Consider the following 21,280-nt stretch of genomic DNA (forward strand, 5'->3'; position numbering starts at 1 on the left):
GTCCCACTCTGTCACCCTGTCCACCTTGAACTGCTATTGCTCCCCTTCCTATGCCCCATTGGACAATGCACCTGTAATACCAATAGACTGGACTCTACCCTGGACTTTCCTCCATCATCAACCTAGCCCATTGCAATACCCCCTCCACTTATTAGAACTTAATTAAATGCCCTTGGAACAAATACAAGTATGGAGTCTGTCAATTGATTGAAATATGTATTTGTTTAACAAACTGTAAACATTGCAATTCAACTGTACAGTCATGTATACATAGGTATGACCTGTAGTGGGCAGCCGTAAACACACCAGGAGCCAGAGTGGGGCACAGAGATCTGAAAATAGAGATGCCAAAGGGTACAGTAAGTGGTCATAGAAATAGGGAAATCAGGCTGCCATGTTCAATGTCAAACACAAAACTGCAAATGAAAGTGAAGTTACAGTGTCTTACCTGTGTGGAAGTACTGTTGTATGAGGGATCTTCTGTTGTCCACATCTTCTTCCTCTGCCTCCTCTTCCTCACTGTTCACAGGCTCCACCGCTGCCACAAGACCATCTCCAGTGTCATCTTCCTGCAGAAAAGGCACCTGGCGTCTCAAGGCCAGGTTGTGCAACATGCAACATGCAACTATGATCTGGCACACCTTTCTGGGTGAGTAGTACAGGGATCCACCTGTCAGATGGAGGCACCGGAACCTGGCCTTCAGGATGCCAAAGGTTATTTCACTGATCCTCCTTGTTTGCCCATGTGCCTCATTGTAACGTTCCTCTGCCCTTGTCCTGGGATTCGTCACTGGGGTCAGTAGACATGAGAGGTTGGGGTAACCAGAGTCACCTGCAAATATTCGAGGGATACCTGTTAGACATACACTCACCCTTAGGGACAACCCCACACCCATATAGCTACATCAACTGGGTGGGGACCATGGGCTCACCTATTACCCACACCCGGTGCCTCTGGAGTTGAGACATCACATATGGAATGCTGTTATTACTCAAGATGAAGGCATTGTGCACAGAGCCAGGATACTTGGCAATCACATGGAATCTGTACTGGTCCGCCAAACACACCACCTGCACATTCGGAGAGTGATAGCTTTTCCTATTCCTGAACACTTGTTCATTCCTCCGGGGTGGAACAAATGCCGCATGTGTACCATCAATGGCACCAATGATGTTGGGGATATGCCCCAGGGGCATAGAAGTCAGCTTTCACTGTTGCCAAATCCTCCATCTGTGGGAATACGATGTAGCTGCGCATGTGTTTCAGCAGGGCAGACAAGACTCTGGTCAACATGTTGGAGAACATAGGCTGTGACATCCCTGATGTCATGGCCACTGTTGCTTGAAAAGAACCACTTGCCAGGAAACGGAGCACTGACAGGACCTGCACTAGAGGGGGGATACCTGTGGGGTGGCAGATAGCTGAAATCAGATCTGGCTTCAATTTGGCACACAGTTCTTGGATTGAGGCCCTATCAAGTCTGTAACTTAGGATAATGTGTCTGTCCCCCATTGTCGCCAGGTCCACCGGGGATCTGTACACTGGAGGATGTCTCCATCTTCATATTCATCCTCAGCGGTTGAAGTCCAGGGAGGAAAACGGTGAGCAGAGGGTCATATTCACACATCTATTGAAATAATGATGCATCTCTTCATTTACAGAACCAGTGTGTGAATCCGAGAGTCAGTTGATGTGCCAATGTCTGCTGTGAGGCAGTTAGGTGCCATGGCCTGTTCCTCCTTGAAATGGCAGCTGCCTGACCTCTGAGGAGGGACAAGTTGGAATGAGGTAATTCCGCTGGCGTTGTGCACCTTTGCAGTCGGCGGTCAATGACCGCCGAGCAACTTCGCATTGGTTAACATTAGGCCCTATGGGTTCTAGGAGCCAATGGCGATGTACGCCGGTGGTGACAGTACGCACCACCATGGACGTGACTGCCATTTTCAATCTATTCACTTACTTGTTACGTGACATTCAGCAGGAGAGGACCTACACTGCAAGTGCTGCTGTGACCTTTGTCTGGAAGCGACAATGGCTCATGTGTCTGGGGGAAGGTCCCCTGCTTTCACTTCGGAGGAGTTTGAGAGACTGGTGGATGGGGTCCTACCCCGGTACACTTTACTCTATGGTCGCCCAGACACACAGGTGAGTACACTGTGGGCATGATGCGTGGGCCATGAATGTATGGAGTGCTGTGTGTGTAAGCCACAGTAGGGGGGTGTGAGGTGTCCTGGCCAAAGTGCTGCATGTATGGTGGTCAATGTATGTGCGTAAGGGGATGGGAGGGATATGCTGGGTCATGAGTATGACAGTCCGGACGGTATGACTAATCCCTTTTCTGCTGTATTCTTCCTGCAGGTCAGCGCCCATCAGAAAAAGGGTATTTGCCGTGCCATCGCCAAGGAGATGCAGACCCTGGGGGTCTTTGACAGGCAGAGCACCCACTGCCGCAAACGGTGGGGGGACCGGCGCCGCTGGGCAAGGAAGATGGAGGAAGCACAGCTGGGGCTGGCCTCCTAATGAGGAAGTGGTGCCTGTCGTACCCTGACCCCCCTGATGTTCCCCATCCTGGCGGTGGCCTATCCGGAGTTGGGTGGGCACCTGAGGGCATCACAGCAGCCACAAGGTGGTGAGTACAAATTCAGAATCATGCCTTTGCGTACATTTAGGTTTTACCTGGGTGGGGATGTGGACTGTGGGTTCCCCTAGGCCAGGGCGAACATGGCAGGGTAGGTCCCTTTTTGGGCAGGCTCTGAAGCACTCAGACCCCAATGGTGTTAGTGGGCATCTTCTACGGGTCAGGGCCCTTTTTGTTTCAAGTGTGCAGCTGATGACGTTATGCTATGTGCCCCATGGGCTGGTGACTATCTTTGTAACTGGTAGTGCATGGCCTACTGCACAGGGCTGCCCCGTGTGTTGTGTATGCCAACGGTAGTGTTGTTGCTGGCATTGACCAAGTGTATCCTCTGTGTCTCCCTCCCTTTTTGTTTTGTCATCCTGTCCTTGTGTGCATTAGCATCATCTGGCGGAGGAGCAGAGGCACCGGTGACGGAGGGAGCTGCCTCCCACATGGGCCTGAAGGCTGAATCCACCGACGGTGAGGGCACCAGTGGGATGGAGGGCGAGGGGAGCACACGACGGAGACAAGAGGGGACACTGCAGACAGCGACTCCTCCTCCAATGGAAGCTCCCTGGCGGTGGCGGACACCTCTGTGCCCACCCCAACAACTGGTACAACCGCCACCCCCTACCAGAACCGCCCTCCCACCAGCCCCTCAGCGTGTTTCTCATGCCCGCTCACCCAGGAGGGTGGGCATCTCCTTCGCCCCAGGCACCCGAGGCCCTGCCCCAGTCAGCCCTGCTGCCCTCAGTGAGGAGGCTTTTGACCTCCTGAGATCCCTCACTGTTGGGCAGTCAACCATTCTGAAAGCCATCAAGGGTGTTGAGAGGCATTTGCAACAAACAAATGCATACCTGGAGGGCATTCACTCTGGCATGGCGTCCCAACAGAGAGCATTTCAGGCTCTGTCCTCTGCACTGATGCCAGCCATTGTCCCTGTCTCCAACCTCCCCCCCTCCAACTTCCTCTACCCAGTCCCAATCCCCTCAACCCCAGCCTATCCCAAGCACACCTTTAGAACGGCATTCACCCAAATCAACACACAGAAGTGGCTCAGCCAAACACAAGCACCACACTTCATCTCACAGGCACTCACACAAGTACCATCCCCATGCAGACACACCAACATCCACTGTCTCCACTGTGTTCCCCTCCTCCTCCTCGTCCACCTCCCTCCCAGTAGCGTCTCCACTCACGCCTGCATGCACTACATCCTCATCCACTACCTCTATCACCACCCATCACTACACACCCCTCACTGGCAGTCACCACCCCCACATCCATGCACACGTCCCTTGTGTCCTCACCCACTGTGTCTGTGACCCCTCTTCCCAAAGAACACAAATGCAAGCACACACCCATCCAACAGCCATCCACCTCACAACAGCATCCAGCTCATGCACCTGCACCCAAACACAGCAGACTGACACCTCCTACAAGCACTCCCTCTTCCTTCACTCCCAAACCTTCACCCTCTTCCCGCCCCGATGTCCCTAAGAAGCTTTTCCTAGCAAACATTGACCTCTTCCCTACCCCTCCCCCGTCCTTCACCTCGGGCCAGGATGTTCAAAACCCAGCCCAGCACCTCAGCCACCAAGTCCACGTCCGCTGTGGTTTCTGCAGCTGTCAGAGGCTCAAAGGGGGCACCCGTCGGCCCAGCCAGTGTGTCACTAACCCCTGTCAAGGCCAAGAACATTCCACCACCTGGCAAAGTGAAGAAGGGGACAGCATCCAGCAAGGGGAAGGAGCCACAACCACCCAGCAAGGCCACCTCAAAGACTCCAGCTGCCAGACCCAAGGTGACACCACCATCTGCCAAGGGCAGGAAGGGGCACAAAACACCAGCCAAGGCACTTCAGACATCCGAGCCTGCAGTTGAAGGCCTGGTGGCTACTAGCAAAACCGGCAGCACCGCCACCTTCACCGTGGCCAGCACCTCCACCTGCTCTGCCGCAAGCACCACCGCAAGCACCACCACCTGCACCATTGCACGCACCACTACTGTCAGCAGCAGCAGCCCCAGTGGGCAGTCGTCCGAGGCTGCAGGAGAAGGAATGGAGCCTCACCCCACCACTCGCAGCACCAACACCAGCACTGCTGCCAGCACCGCCACCTGCACCACTGCAAGCCCCGCCGCAAGCACCGCCACCTGCACCGCTGACAGTAGCACCACTGCCAGCAGCATCAGCCACAGTTGGCAGCCGTCCAAGGCTGCAGGAGAAGTGCTGGAGCCCCCCCCCCACCACTGGCAGCACACCTACCAGCACCGGCACTACCACCACTGTGCAGCCGTAGCCGCCAGCGGATGGACTGTAGCCCTGCCTCCATGGACTATCATGCATCCTGGTCACTGCAAATCTCGTGGCTCTGACACTCAGGTGAGGGACCGGTACCGGGCACCCCCCAAGTGCTGCATCACTGGGCACAAAGCCCCTTCCAGAACCAGTGGAGAAAGGCATCCACTCAACCTACCTTGGCAGGATGAAACACACTGGGCACAAAGCCCCCTCCAGAACTAGTGGAGAAAGGCATCCACTCACCCTATCCTTGGCAGGATGAAGCACACCGGGCACAAAGCCCCCTCCAGAACCAGTGGAGAAAGGCATCCACTCACCCTATCCTTGGCAGGATGAAGCACACTGGGCACAAAGCCCCCTCCAGAACCAGTGTAGAAAGGCTTCCACTCACCCTATCCTTAGCAGGATGAAACACACTGGGCACAAAGCCCCCTCCAGAGCCAGTGGAAGAAGTCACCCACTTGAGAGACTGTGACTTTGCACTCCCCAGGACCAAGCAGTGGGCAAACCACCCACTTGAGAGACTGTGGCCTTGCACTCCCCAGGACCAAGCAGTGGGCAAACCACCCACTTGAGAGACTGTGGCTTTACACTCCCGAGGACCAAGCAGTGGGCAAACCACCCACTTGAGAAACTGTGGTTTTGCACTCCTCAGGACCAAGTGGTGGGCAAAGCACCCACTTGAGAGACTGTGGCTTTGTACTCCCCAGGAACAAGCAGTGGTCATGTAGCCCCCTCCAGGAGCAGTGGCGTAGTACCATCTGCCGGCTGAGGTGCCCCTCCTTCCCCATCCCCCTGAGGTGCCTGTGTGTTTTCGACCTGATGACCCTGCAGTGTTCTCTCCATTTTGAGGCAGGAGTCAAGTCTGGGCTTGGCCTATGTGTTATAGCCCAGTGGGTCACGGACTATTTTTGTGTGGACGTTGTCCCTCATTTTGTATATATTGTATGTACTGTACATACTGTTTATTTATTTATGAACGTATTTCTCTTAATTTCTATACAATAATTTGACTCCATTCCTTTTGTCCTTGCATTATTCCTGAGGGTTACGGGGTGTATATGTAATTGTTGTTGCATGTGTTTGTGTGTATGGTGTTGGGGGTAAGGGTGGGGGTGGGGGTGTTGCATGTGTGTGTCACTCTCTTTTTCCTTTCCCCCTTCCCTGTGTATTAGGTGTGTACTAGGTGCAGTACTCACCGTGGTCGTCGTCGCCGGCGTTGGTACTCCTGGTATATGAGAAGATACACAAGCATGGGTAACACCTGTCTTTCGGGCTCCATGGTGTCCTGGTTCTTCCTTGAGTGTCGAGAGGTGAGTGGTTTCCCTTCAGAACACTGTTTCCGACGTGCTTTTGATGGTGTTGGTACCGCCCCGGAAAAGGTGGCGTATAGGCCTCTTGTAATAGTGTGGGTGGAACCTTGTCTTCCGCCTGTCTGTTGGCGGTTACCGTTGTGGTGCTTGTTGCTACCGCCGTGGCAGTCGGAGTGTTAAAGTGGCTGTCTGTGTTGGCGGTTTCCACCATGGTCATGATTCCATTTTTTTTACCGCCGGCCTGTTGGCGGTATTACTGCCACTTTACCACCGACCGCCAGGGTTGTAATGAGGGCCTTCATGCTTCACTGTCACATCCTGGCTGGTGGTTATTGTGGCCAGTAGATACCAGTGGGTGTCATAAAAGTTTTATAAACTCCACGGGGGGTTTAGAACAAGTAGGCTGGACCCTGGCTATCTGTCATCCGAACATGCGGGTATAGTAACGACATACAGTGTAGGGAAACTATGCCAGCAAAGAGTTACTCACTAGATGCAGTTAGAGAACACCTCAGTCTCCTGTCTAAAAACACTGACTTACATGATTTTCTGTTAGGCCCCAGAAAACAACGCAGAAATTGCTTCTTGTACGCAGTCTATAATGAAATGCTGAAGCTTTCCCAACAAGAAGCTGCTACCCGGTTAAGACAAATAGATCAGGAAAACTTACAGAAGGCATTAGCTGTTGTAGATAATGGGATTAATACCCTGTCCGACCGGATTTAAACAACAACGTTTCTTCTGCAAAAGACATAATACAAAGTGGCATGTCTTCTTTACACCATAGACAGAGTCAACTAAGGTCCATCATGCAGTTGGGTTGGACACATCAAACATTGAAGGCAGGTCGCATTCCCTGCAACACGTTAGCGCAACGGACATATTTTCCACATTTAATATAATGCAACAACAACTAATGGCTAAAAAAGAAGAAATTTATGTCAAGTTAAATATTGAAAAGTTAGAAAAGTTGCCTTTTATTGTGACTGAAATACCATCTGCTGAGTGGTTAATACACGAGGTTGTTAGTCTGTCTATTTCAACACTTCAATTCATGTCCTGCTTAAAACACTTTACAGTAGCCAGATCTGAAAGGCTAGGAGATAGTTACATCGATGAGGTGTGGGGGCTAACCTTCTCATACAAATGTCTCAGTGCCATGAAAGAGGTCTTTCTTAGCGGCAGTAAATGCAAGACTTCTGTTAGCCATTCGATGGTTTGTAAACAGCTGTCCTTGCACGGGACGTGCAACGCTCCGTCAGCAAACTTGGCTTGTTATCTGAAGGGAGTTCCAGTCCCCTTGATTAGACCTGCGCTCCAGGTGATCTCAAATTGCAGCTATGTCCTCCTCAATAGTGAAAACTGTTGTGGGATGCGAGCTGGAATAGTTTATGTTGCTTCAGTCTCTAAGATTGTTACATGCTGCGGGAACGTACTTTTTTCCTCCCACAAGACAAAGAGAAGTAGCTGAGATTTGGCACCATATCTCTACTTCTAATGTGAAGTTTGACAGGTTGAGCAGACTCAAGGCTTTATTGTTTCAAAAACATGTGGCACTCACATCTGCACATGAGACCTATGCACCTCAGGTGGCAAGATCATCAGCAGAGATACAGTCCCTTTTAAGTACCAACTTTCCAAGACACTTTGTGAGCTTGTGGGATAAATATTTAATGCAACCGATACTACTGAAATCACAAATTTCTTTAAGGCTGTTGGTTCTGGTTTCATTCACACCTTCTCCTCTATATTCGGCTTAATACCATCAGCCATTTCTCTAGTACTTTCAGGGGATTTCCGATAACTTTGGCTATAATAGGTGGAATCTTGCTATTGCTACAGTTTCTGCGCAATGGCTGTCCCGCCGCAACACGAAGGACTGAAAGCGCTCCCACCAGCGCAGCTGTGTCATGAACGCAGGTTACAGTACTTTGGAGCAACAATCCTGGAGCAATTGGAGTGTGACTGGTCTCTGTCATTCAGATTGGTTTTGCAATGTGTGCAGCCCGTGTTTCGGTGCCTCTGGTGCTCATTCGAATATGCACTGAAAGTTTGTCTTTCTAAGCAGCGCTTGCTTTAATTGGACGCTGATCTGTTGATGCTCTCACTGAGGGTTCATTACCAGACATGCACGTTGAGGGTGCGTTTGCTACGGGAAGCTGCTTATGAGTTGCCCTTTGTGGAGAATGCAGCTCTAAACTCATTGTTGGGCACACCACGGAATGCTGCTGACTTGGCTGGAGCTCAGGCTTTGGAACACGATTGTTCCTTGGTTTTCCTTGGTGATGAATTTCCTACTTTACCACCTGCCGAAGTTGAAAATTTCCTGTCTTCAATTATCCTGGATTCGATTGGCAACTTCCAAAATGACTCTGACTCTTGAAATTCGGTCTTTTTTTACGCCAGAGTTGACATTTGTAAATTGTCCTTTTTATACATGCTCATGTGTCTTTTTAACTTGTCATTATTGACATTCTCACATATATATCTTAGGTTGAGTTTTAAGTAGCCTTTATCCATAATTAGGCTTTGAACTAAACCGGCAATGGGAAGGTGTTGTGTAGCCATCTTAGTGATAGCTTCATAAACGTTATTTTAGCAAACTAGGCCCGCCGCTGTGCACTTTAAACTATATATATTTTATTCAGCTTCTTTTATTATTTTAACAATAGTCACATTTGCGGTCTTGTTTTATTTCTCTCTATCTGGATGTCCTTTGCCTCGGTCAGCACTGTGTTCTTAAACAAGACATTTCTTTCACTCTGTCCTTTTCTCAAGGCTGCAGTATGATAGGTTGCCGGTAAACATGGTAACGCTTTGTCTCTAATGTTAATGGAAACATACACATCCTTACGTAGGGACATTTTTTCAGAACATCAGTTGTTATATTATAAAAACACTTCTCTGTCCCATACACGTTAGAATGAGATTCCAGCCAGATGACTACAAGTGTATGCTGATTGCTGAGTGCTTCGCTACAGCTGCTTGTGTAAACGACAGGCCTCTTGCTTAGGTATGCGGGATGATGTCTTTCCAGGCGAACCTGAGGGCAGAAATAGAGCTCAACATACTGTGCTCTAATATAGCCTAGGTAGGAATTATTTTAATGATTTTAGTGACAATATGGTAGCGTTATTTTTATGCTTTACTCTCCTTGTCACAATTTTAATCCTGTCATGCTTCATCTGCCTGGTTATTGCAGTACATGCTTTATCATCTAAGATGCAGTTGCTTCATTAAAACCCTATTGAAACATATACTGTCCTTGTATATGTGAGACTAAAGTAACTGAGAGAAATGGATGCGATCTGAGTGACCACGATGTCCCTGAGGAATCAATTGTGTCTTGCGCTCGGCTGCCCAATCATCCCTGCTTTTGGGTAGAGATGAGGCACTGCTAGTTAGCCGGAGCAAAACCCAGATTGGGCTGACAGGGGTCACCTGTAGTGAGTTTAGACTCAGTCCCCCACAGTGCAAGTGATTCTGCTGCCTCAATCCAGTAGTTTCATTACAATAATGAGAGCCTACGCGACAATGGAAATGGCCTACTTGTGGGTAAGTCAACTAACCTAGCAATCTACACACAACACACCAAGCCTGTAGGACACACAAGACATACACCACTACATTAACACATGGCCAGGGTAACAAAGATGTGCAGGCAACAACACATATGAACCATGCTGGAGTCCAGCACAATCAGTGCACACCACAAAAACATACACCCACATGTACGTAACACACCCACTACTTGACAGGCACACCACATGAAGGACAGGTGCAGATGTACCCTTTGCTAACAGTAGAACTACACAGACCACTACAAGTGCCCACAGGTTGCCTACTAGGTACACTTCACACACAGTACACCAAACAAAGAATAGCATAGCCATGTCAATGGCATACACCATGCCCATATCATGTAAGTTCCATATAGGGACAGATCCCTCAAGTCATGCTGTGCAAATCACTGCCACAACAAACATCACATACCAGACAACTTGCGCCTATACCAACTACATCTCATCAACACATACATGACTTACCTGTAGTGTGCAGAGACATCTGTCTGACACATTGGCTTCCACACATAGGAATACAAGATCAATGCCCATTACATACTATTTGCCAGATGTGTGATAACTGGTACCACACCTACTGTAGTGCCACCTCACATGCACCACTTACTGACCCACAACACCATTATGTCTGCACCAGAAAGAATAAATGACCCAGCATGGGGAAGAATCACTGTCAGACAGTGCAGATCATGGATCCCATAGTGGGACCTTGTAAAATACAGGACATCACTGACCTCACATGCACTGCACCAAGGGACACATTTGCTAAGTAGCTGAGCTCCATCCCATAGCCTACACTGTGCATGTGTTGACAGTATAAATGTTGATTCATGTGTTTGAAGATAGAAGAGATACTGGTAGTTGTGTTGATCATCCTGTAACAATGAGATACACACCCTTGGACACCTCATGGCTGCCACAAACATTAGCTGCCACTTTAGATCACCAAAGGACCTATGTAAAAGCCCACAGTGCCATTGTCATGGCCTATACTGTATGTACAACTTTGCAGATAACCATTTTTTAATGACTTGAAGCCACATTGTAAATTGGCCACCCCTCCATGCAGTATGTAGCGTGGAAGGGGCGTGCAAGGTGTTTTGCTGCAGGTCTGTCACCACAAGATACATAGCATGATGTGCTGACTCAGACGTAGGTGTCACCTAAAACCTGAGGCAGTGCCAACAACAAACACCGCCCCAGGGGTGCTGTTTACAGGTTGCAATAAGGAAGTAGACTGTGCTTTGAACTCAGACAATTGTGCCACCAATGCATGCTGCACACACAGAAACAGCCAATTGGCCATCAAAACAGCATATGTATAGGGTGGAGTCCCTTCCTGCACAGATACACTTACCTCCACAAGGCAGCTAGCCAAGTACCCTGGTGCAAGTTAGGGAGTGTAAGTGCACGGCTGCATATGAGAAACTGCACAGGGGACAACAAAGGGTTGCCTAGTAGTATGTCACACATGGGGCATTCTTGCATAGTCTAAATGTTGCAGGACAGTGCATCCAATTTTGGAGACGTGTTGTGCATTGTCACTTACCAATTTCAGAGTGTTGCACATCATCTGCAATGACACATGTCAAAATGGATGGGATGTTCAGGCCCTCAGTGCTACAATGTTGCCACCACACCTGACCCCATTGTGCTGTGAGGATGTGTCATGTCTCCTCTAGTGATAGCACCCTGATACAAAGGTGCACTACACAACGCATGGTGCATACATACTGTCTGTCAGTTTGGAATACAAATCATATGGCCCAGGTCCTTGAGCCAAACACAAGATTGTCTTGTCCAACAACCCAGTGCTGAGGAGACCTTACACAAGGCCAGGAACTCACACCATACCACAAACACATATGAGTCACAACCAACTCAAATTATCAACTGCCATGCTACATGACAAACCTGTTGCAAGCCTTAACAACAACTTACTCCTTTAATCTTTTGCAGTGGATCAGAGTTATGGCTTACAGCCATAGATTATGATCCCATTTCCCAACCCAAGCACAGCAGCAGAGTGTGCATGAAATGAGGGACATCGGAGGACACAGACTATAGTGGAGAGGACATTTGGCATCCTGAAGTTCAAATTCAGGTGCCTGGACATCACAGGAGGCAGCCTCCTATATGCCCCACACATGTCTGTAAGATCATAATGACATGTGCTATCTCGCACAACATATGTGTGCAGATGAACGTCCCCTTTCATGAGCAAGTTGATGGGGAGGAGGAGGATGGTGGTGAAGAAAATGAGGGGGGACAGCACAACACAGCTGCTGGGATACACCGCAGACTGCACATAGTTGAGAACGTCTTCACTTAATAATCAGTCAACTCACCTTGTACATTTTGTCAATAAACACCTCACGTATTCACACATTCTGGCTTTGGTCTCTTCAATCTCCACAACATATACCTGAGGATTGTGAGTCTAACCTCAGGGAGTATGTTACAAACACTGATCTAAAAAGTACTGTAGCTACATCACATGTGATGCGTAAGATTGTACTGCTACCATCACACACATCACAAATAGCCTCATCACTTGAATATGACAACTAAACGACACAATCTATGGACCACAACATATGAATTACGTCCACGTTGGCATCTTGTACAACAATAGCTCATCACACACAACTACAACATGTCCAAATAGGAGGTAAACAAGGGCCCCACACATGAGGCAGTGGATGTCAAAATTTGGTAATACAGGAATGTTTGAACAGACTACTGTCACAACTCAGTGTGAGAGTTACAATGGCTGCATGGAGCATGTGTGACAAGGGGGGGACATCATTGGTAACAATGGTCATCATGATTTCCCCAGGTATGACAAGCAATGGAAGAAGTTGGGCCTGCGCAGTACATCCATGGTAATCAGTCCTGCCACTGCCATGGGGCCCAATCCTGACACAGGGTACACATGACCTCACACTTTGCACAGACACGTCTGTGGAATGAACATCAGAATGGATGAGAACATATGCAGCTAGGGCTGCAGGTTCACCACACAAAATCAAGAACCATCGCTAAATGTAATGAGTTTAATTAAACATTTGTGGACAAAACATAACATGGGTGGAATGTAGGCAAAGTGAGTCAATCACAGTATGTACCAAATATGTACACATGTCAGACATATGTGTAGTCCAAACACAAGTCACCATAAACTCAAGATCTACATATGGAGACAGTTGTTGTGTAACATTTCCTAGGTAGCATTCGTCAGGCATCATCAACAATGCCAGAGCTATGTATGTTGTCTTAAATGTTATGCTCTGTAAGACAACTGCACACATCACACAAGTAAATAGAATTCCCAATCACATACCAGAACTGTTGCATAGTACTGACTGCCATACATATGTGGATACACTGTTGTCATACATACATACATATGCACGACGTGTAAATATTTGCATGCTGATGACTAACACACACATTGGTGTAACAGACCAGTCACACCAAAATCACATTGTTGCATGGACTATTACATGTGGCCATACACAATATGCCACACTGCAGCACAGCCCATTCCATAGACAATGGACCAAAATCACTCAATCAGGAATAGAGTAAAAAAATATGATGCAAATGCGAGGGAAAACATCTGCAAACGCAAAGTATATGACCCATTGGCCTTTAGCGTGAATTCCACCTTCGCACTCATCTCGATGCTGATTTTCTGTTAATTCGACGCTTACAGGTAATGTGTCAAAAAATACTCACGTAAATATCACATGCATCAAATAAATACATGCATAACAGAAAACATGATGCACGGGGAAAGGAAGTGATGTAATAGGAAATCCTGTTTACAGGCATGGTACAGTGGGTGTACTTTCACTTTCTCTTTACAGTCTGTGCCTATTTTGACTGTGTGGTTGTGTCCTGGAGTTGGTAGTGTGTTGTTGCTCAGTATTGTATCTTGTGGTGTCTCTCCTGTTGTGTTTTTCATATATTTGACTGTACTTTGTCCCAGTGTCACTAAATTTGTGTGTTTTTTGTGTGGGGTGTCTGTCGGGGATTGTTAATCAGTTGTTTTTTTTTTCTCTACCTGGACCTGGTTGATATGTCTGGTAGGGGAAGGTTGACAAGGATGGGGGAGGAGGAGCTGGGAGACTTCATGTGGCTGGTAGCCCACTACCTGCCATTAACTGTGGAGATGGATGGTTGTGTAATCCAAGGTTACTGGATGGAGGCAAGGCAGAGGTGCCCCACCACCTGAAGAGGGTGTTTTGCAGCACCTGCAACGAGCACCAGCTCAAGCATCGCTGGGCAGATCTGGTGGCCAGGGAGCAGGATCTGCTTGACCATCTTGGTGTGGTGATCCGTGGCCCTCTTGATGAGTCTCCCATTGGCATACTATTTACTGTTCACAACTCTTGAATGACAGTAGCAGATGTATTGGAGTGCTTCATGCAATGCTTGCGAACATGTTGCTTACAACCAGAATGAAGTGTGACTGCACCAGTCTAGATATGGAGTTCACATGTCCTACCATTTTACCAATGCAGGTCAGATGTTTGGAGAGTTATGCACAACCATCACTAAGTTACACATTTCAGGGGCCATGGGAACACCTCTGCCCCAGCATAGTGTCATGTGTGATATGCCAAGACACTACCACCATACCATATTTAACTGGATTGTGTCAACAAAGTAGGGCAATCCATGTATAGCGCTACATTGTCATCATTTCACACACATGATCCCTGCCATTATGTTAGCAAAGGGGGCTTACCTGCCTTAGGGGGCACTGGCAATGGGGCATTTGATACCATCAAACAACTTTGCCACATCAGTCATGGATTACTCAACGCACGATCATTGCAGACTAATAATTGAGCCGCATGTCCATCAAAAAGTGCCTCTGGGTGCCTTGCAGGACAAGCCAGAATACCTGAGTCAATTGTCTTGCAGAGCACAAGGGTAGTGTCATGTATTTGTCACCCAACCCCCCCTCATACCATGGAGTTCCATCTTCTATAGATTGGCCACAATATGGTTGTTGCATGGTGTAGCACTACATGAGTCTCAGGCCCATTGTAAGTGTGCAGATTTGTGGCTCACACTCACCTTAATGTCAGTGTAATCATGAGTTTCAAGTGGTTTGTATGTTGCACTGTTTTACACCAGGATAACTAGCTCACTCCTCTAAAATAGTACACACTGTAATATGTTGTCCACTAGCAGTGACAGTGATATGGTACTAAGCATGGTTCTCCATCCATATCTTACAGGTGGACCTGTCCCCACACCATCTGCAAAGTGGCAAGATTTGAAGACCCAGATGTATCCAATAAGTGTGATAATGTCTGTCCTATGTAGTAATTGAGGGTTTGGTGTGAGTGAGTCATGTGTGTTGCACACAATGCTAGAAGTGATGAGCTGTCAAATGATCAGATATCAAAGTAGGCTGGATGGTAACATTGTGTCCCATTTAAGGGTTCCCAGTGCATGAGCAGAGAGTCATATCTTGTGAGGCTTGTGGTGCTAAATGGGCAGCATCATGTAAGCAAGGTGATGACAAGCCACATGGAGGCCCATGTGTGACTAAGAAGTGCACCGCTGTGAGAATATTAGCACTGGGACACCCCGTCATTCTCACAACACAGTGATGCACCATTTTTAACACAATTTGGTGCATCCCTGTATTGTAATGTATATGTAGGACTGGGTGGGCAATTGTCCCCCAGCATGGTGCTCCATATTTTGTACTCCATTTACGTGACACTTATGTGGAATGTAATAGGTGTGCATGCAGGTCAAGGTAAGACTTGTGCTGGCATGGCTATGGGTGTGTAAGGAATAGTATTGGCAGATCAGGTATTGATGGGTGTCTACACCTGGACACATGAATGAAGATGTGATAGACCTATGGATATCAGCGTCCTAGTTGCCAGCCCTCCTAACATACAGGGAGTGCAGAATTATTAGGCAAATGAGTATTTTGACCACATCATCCTCTTTATGCATGTTGTCTTACTCCAAGCTTTATAGGCTCGAAAGCCTACTACCAATTAAGCATATTAGGTGATGTGCATCTCTGTAATGAGAAGGGGTGTGGTCTAATGACATCAACACCCTATATCAGGTGTGCATAATTATTAGGCAACTTCCTTTCCTTTGGCAAAATGGGTCAAAAGAAGGACTTGACAGGCTCAGAAAAGTCAAAAATAGTGAGATATCTTGCAGAGGGATGCAGCACTCTTAAAATTGCAAAGCTTCTGAAGCGTGATCATCGAACAATCAAGCGTTTCATTCAAAATAGTCAACAGGGTCGCAAGAAGCGTGTGGAAAAACCAAGGCGCAAAATAACTGCCCATGAACTGAGAAAAGTCAAGCGTGCAGCTGCCACGATGCCACTTGCCACCAGTTTGGCCATATTTCAGAGCTGCAACATCACTGGAGTGCCCAAAAGCACAAGGTGTGCAATACTCAGAGACATGGCCAAGGTAAGAAAGGCTGAAAGACGACCACCACTGAACAAGACACACCAGCTGAAACGTCAAGACTGGGCCAAGAAATATCTCAAGACTGATTTTTCTAAGGTTTTATGGACTGATGAAATGAGAGTGAGTCTTGATGGGCCAGATGGATGGGCCCGTGGCTGGATTGGTAAAGGGCAGAGAGCTCCAGTCCGACTCAGACGCCAGCAAGGTGGAGGTGGAGTACTGGTTTGGGCTGGTATCATCAAAGATGAGCTTGTGGGGCCTTTTCGGGTTGAGGATGGAGTCAAGCTCAACTCCCAGTCCTACTGCCAGTTCCTGGAAGACACCTTCTTCAAGCAGTGGTACAGGAAGAAGTCTGCATCCTTCAAGAAAAACATGATTTTCATGCAGGACAATGCTCCATCACACGCGTCCAAGTACTCCACAGCGTGGCTGGCAAGAAAGGGTATAAAAGAAGGAAATCTAATGACATGGCCTCCTTGTTCACCTGATCTGAATCCCATTGAAAACCTGTGGTCCATCATCAAATGTGAGATTTACAAGGAGGGAAAACAGTACACCTCTCTGAACAGTGCCTGGGAGGCTGTGGTTGCTGCTGCACGCAATGTTGATGGTGAACAGATGAAAACACTGACAGAATCCATGGATGGCAGGCTTTTGAGTGTCCTTGCAAAGAAAGGTGGCTATATTGGTCACTGATTTGTTTTTGTATTGTTTTTGCATGTCAGAAATGTATATTTGTGAATGTTGAGATGTTATATTGGTTTCACTGGTAATGATAAATAATTGAAATGGGTATATATTTTTTTTTGTTAAGTTGCCTAATAATTATGCACAGTGATAGTCACCTGCACACACAGATATCCCCCTAACATAGCTAAAACTAAAAACAAACTAAAAACTACTTCCAAAAATATTCAGTTTTGATATTAATGAGTTTTTTGGGTTCATTGAGAACATGGTTGTTGTTCAATAATAAAATTAATCCTCAAAAATACAACTTGCCTAATAATTCTGCACTCCCTGTATGGTCCACTCCCTGACTCCATGTATGAGTGGGCATGCCTTGGTGGATGACCTGGACAGATGATACATATGGATTGCATGGCCATCCCCCGAGGCATAGGGTGAGAGAAACAACAAATTTGTAGGTAGATGTGATGCTCACAGTGTAGGTGGCAGTCATATTGAGCAGTTTTGCATGTGTACCCCTTATGGTTGCCAACTGCATCCCATACTCCCAATAACATCTTCAAGTTACTTGTGATGTATGGTTGAAAATTGACAGAGATGATGATGAATATTGGCACTGATCTATGTGAAGTTGACGCTGCCTTTGTATTGTTACACATGGCAAAAAATCAATACACACCTATTTTGGTTTGGTTATTAATCTTGTTGTGCGTCACTTTGGTGTCAATGAAATGATGCTATGGCAGCATTTTCATTGTATTTATCATGACAATTTTTTTATCCGGAATGTGAGTTGGAGTGCATGTGCAATTAGATGTAGAGTGTAAGCTAATAATCTGTACATACTCCACACAATGCTGACACTGATGGTTGCCTGTCTCAATTTAACAGCTGTCAACATGAACAATGCAGAACTGCAGGCATTTCAGAAGAGGGCAGTCCGCTATAGGCACATCCGGGCAGTGGAATCTGGGTTCTGGAGGATGGCACGCCGCTAACACAGGGAGCGATCCACCGGGAATGGCGGGCGTTCACCCAAGTGAAACCCACACTGGTCACACAGAGAGGCTCAAGCTCCACAGCTGTGCAGGAGGGCACAGCTGCCACCATCCCTAGAGCCCCAGCTGCTACACCATCAACATCTGTGCCACAGCCCACCCCACCTGCTGCCATGGACATGAATGTCATAAAGGAGCTGCAGAGGGGTGTAAAACTGACAGTCTGAAGAAGGAGGTAGAGAAGAACACTAAGAGACTGAAGTTCATTAAAAAAAACATCAAGAGGGCCAATCTGTAATTGGCTTAATGACTGTCACCCCCAGTTCTGTCCCCACCCTCCTCATGTGTTTTAATGTTAGTGGGTTTTAAGGGGTTAGTGTCAGGTTAGATTAGGTTAGTAGTTTAGTTAGGATAAGAAGGTTTGGGGGTGGGTTTTCTACTTTTTTACATGTTAATTTGTGGGTGGGTGGGTGGGTGGAGGGTAATGTTGGGGCATTTATGTGTTGTATAAAAAAAAGAAAAATATAACAAATTAAAAAAACATACCTCAAAAATATATATTTATTAAGATATAGGTAGTATGCGTGTAGTTTAGTATATGTTGTCCTGCATGTGTCTCGTAATATAAGGGTGGCGGGGGGCAATGTTTAGAGGGTTTTGTTTAATGTGTTAGGTGGGTTAGGTTAGGTTAGAATAGGTGTTCTTCATTCTTTTTAGTTCAGTTTAATTCTTATTAAAGATCTTTGGGTACTCCCTTACTTCATGTGTCATATGTTTGGGTCTCAGGGTCTTCACATGAATGTACAGTGAAAATTGTGTGTTGGCGTAGGGATTACATCCTGCCTCCAAATCCCTTCCTTGACATGTTCATCTCATTCTTACAACCAAGCTTTCACATTGGCAGCTACAGCACATCTACTTGTCTATACTTCTACCATCCAGTGTACCCACCACTCAAGGTGACTATGTTAACTATGTATTGGACAGGTACGTGTGGTAATTCAGCTGTCATTGTTTGGGTCCTGTGTAGGAATGTTGGGCACTGTGGGACATCTGACAACACTCTACATTTCATATCTACACTGCTAAACTAACCAGTGCCAATTACAGATGAGGTTAAGTACCTCTGTTTCACACCAGCGTGTTCTACTGGCACTCCCATATTTCTCTGGTACTCCGATATTTCTCGAGAACTGTTTCACAACCATCCCTGCTGAATGTAGTGGGTGAAGCATACATGTGTTTAACATTTTTTACATATTCAGTGAATTGCTTGTAGGGGATGAGACCAGCATTGACGTTCATGATGTAGGTACCTTGTGCGTAGATATGTGCCCCCATATTCCTGTACTCTTGTACTGACACCCTGTGACTAAAGACATGTTACACACATCACAATTTCCAAGCGTAATAGATGTGTCACAATACACAAAGAAGGTTGAGTAGGTAGTGCAATATTTACAATGTCCAGGTCTGTGAACCCATTAGTGAAATCCATATAATTGTGACACAACCCACGTCCAGGGTTGAAGGACATGTCATGGGACATGCTTGGGTAAAGTGTCATTCAGTGCAGGGGAACATGAATTGCCAATTGAAAAGTGAGAGACAATTGCAGTCCATAGCAGAAAGGTCAACAGTGTGTCGATGAAGAGTGCATATTTCCAACTGTGCTAACACTGGCATGATGTCAAGCACAGGACAAAATAAAACACTGCCCATGCGGCATGGGCTGGTGCTACAGGGTGAATTTCACTCCCATGGGTGAAGATGATCTGTTCCACATCTTCATCCTCCAATGTGTGTGGTGTCTCCTCTGCCCTTGATGGTGGTAGTAGAGAGGTAGAGAGGCCACACACACTTCAGTGGTTGGAGATGTGGACTCCGGATTCCCAGCAGCTGCCATTTGTGGAATAACATATGGCATCACTGCAGCAAGGAGGAACTGATGATTTTTTAGTAGAGCAGCAACATCCCTGTGGTAAGCAGCCATGTCTGCCCCGAGGGAGGCCATTTCCCGGTGCATGGAGTCCATCTTGTTCTCAGGCACACTGATGCCAGTTTGGGAGGCAGTTGTTTTGGCCTCTCTTTCATGGCAGCAGCTATGTCCCTCAGACACTGCTGGACTCATTGCATTGGGGAGTGTTTGCCTCATTTGGCTGCAGTCTGTTCAGTAGCCGCAACGATGTATGTGCTCATACCCTCTAGGCTGGCTGCCATAGTTTGCATCCCCACCCACACCCTCTTGGCAAGCTACAGCTGGACCCCTACCACTGTCCTCTCAAAGCTGGTCCCTGGGTCCTCGTAGTCCTCAGTTGTGTTGGTGCTGGCAGGTCGTACTATTGGGGTGTTAGGTGGGGCCTGTGGGATGGCTGCAACATCAATACCCTTCCTTGTGATTGGAGGTGGTGTCTGGAGGTTTACAAGGACTTCTTGGAGGGTCTCTTGGCTAATGGTTGTCAGCTCGTCATCCAGGTCATCAGGGTACTCCAGGATCATCAGGGTACTCCAGGACAGGCAGATCCACAGGAGAGGCATCATCCTCTGAAAAGAGATGATGTAAAATCAGTCTTTCTGTGTTGTGGCAGTTGATATGTCACGTCACTGACTTGCTATTTGAGGCTCATTGTCATCTTAGTTCCAAAACATTGTTCCTGTACATCACAGCTGTAGTCTATCAGCCCTATGCCCCACCTGCATGTCACATGAAGGGAAGTCCTGTTGGCGCAACAGGTTGCGTCATATCTTCTAGGTGTGATTTATATCCTTTTTGTGGCTAGACACCATCTTGTCATTGTCAACCCTCCCAATGCATCTATTTGCATGGCGAGGTCTTGCAATTGGCGTTGCTGTGCTCATGCCACAGCAAAAACATGGCAATGTTCCGCTATCCCAGTTTTACATGTTTCACATACACCCATGTAGTGCTGAGACCTTGCACCACTCCAGGGATGGTATTGCCAGGACACTATGCTCTTGTTACCATTGCTGGCTCCTCGTGTTGATGTTTATGTATGTGTGCTACACTGCATAGCACTCACAGACCTAGCAGAGTTAAATTTCATCTTCTACTGTGCAGGTGTGTTTGCCTTCCTACACACCTATGTCCTTCCCCTCAATGCAGCCCTCCTTGCACTATGATACATGAGTGCAGCATGGTGGCAATGCAGCAAATTTGACACAGGCACAAGGTTAGACCCATGGATGGCCAGCATGGGTATCAAATGTCTGCTGAGTACATTATAATGTATGTGACAGTGCCTGATGGTAAATGAGTCTATGGACATAGCCAGTTAACATGTGTTGAACT

Source organism: Pleurodeles waltl, chromosome 9, assembly GCF_031143425.1.
Source record: "Pleurodeles waltl isolate 20211129_DDA chromosome 9, aPleWal1.hap1.20221129, whole genome shotgun sequence".
Classification (NCBI taxonomy): Eukaryota; Metazoa; Chordata; class Amphibia; order Caudata; family Salamandridae; genus Pleurodeles; species Pleurodeles waltl.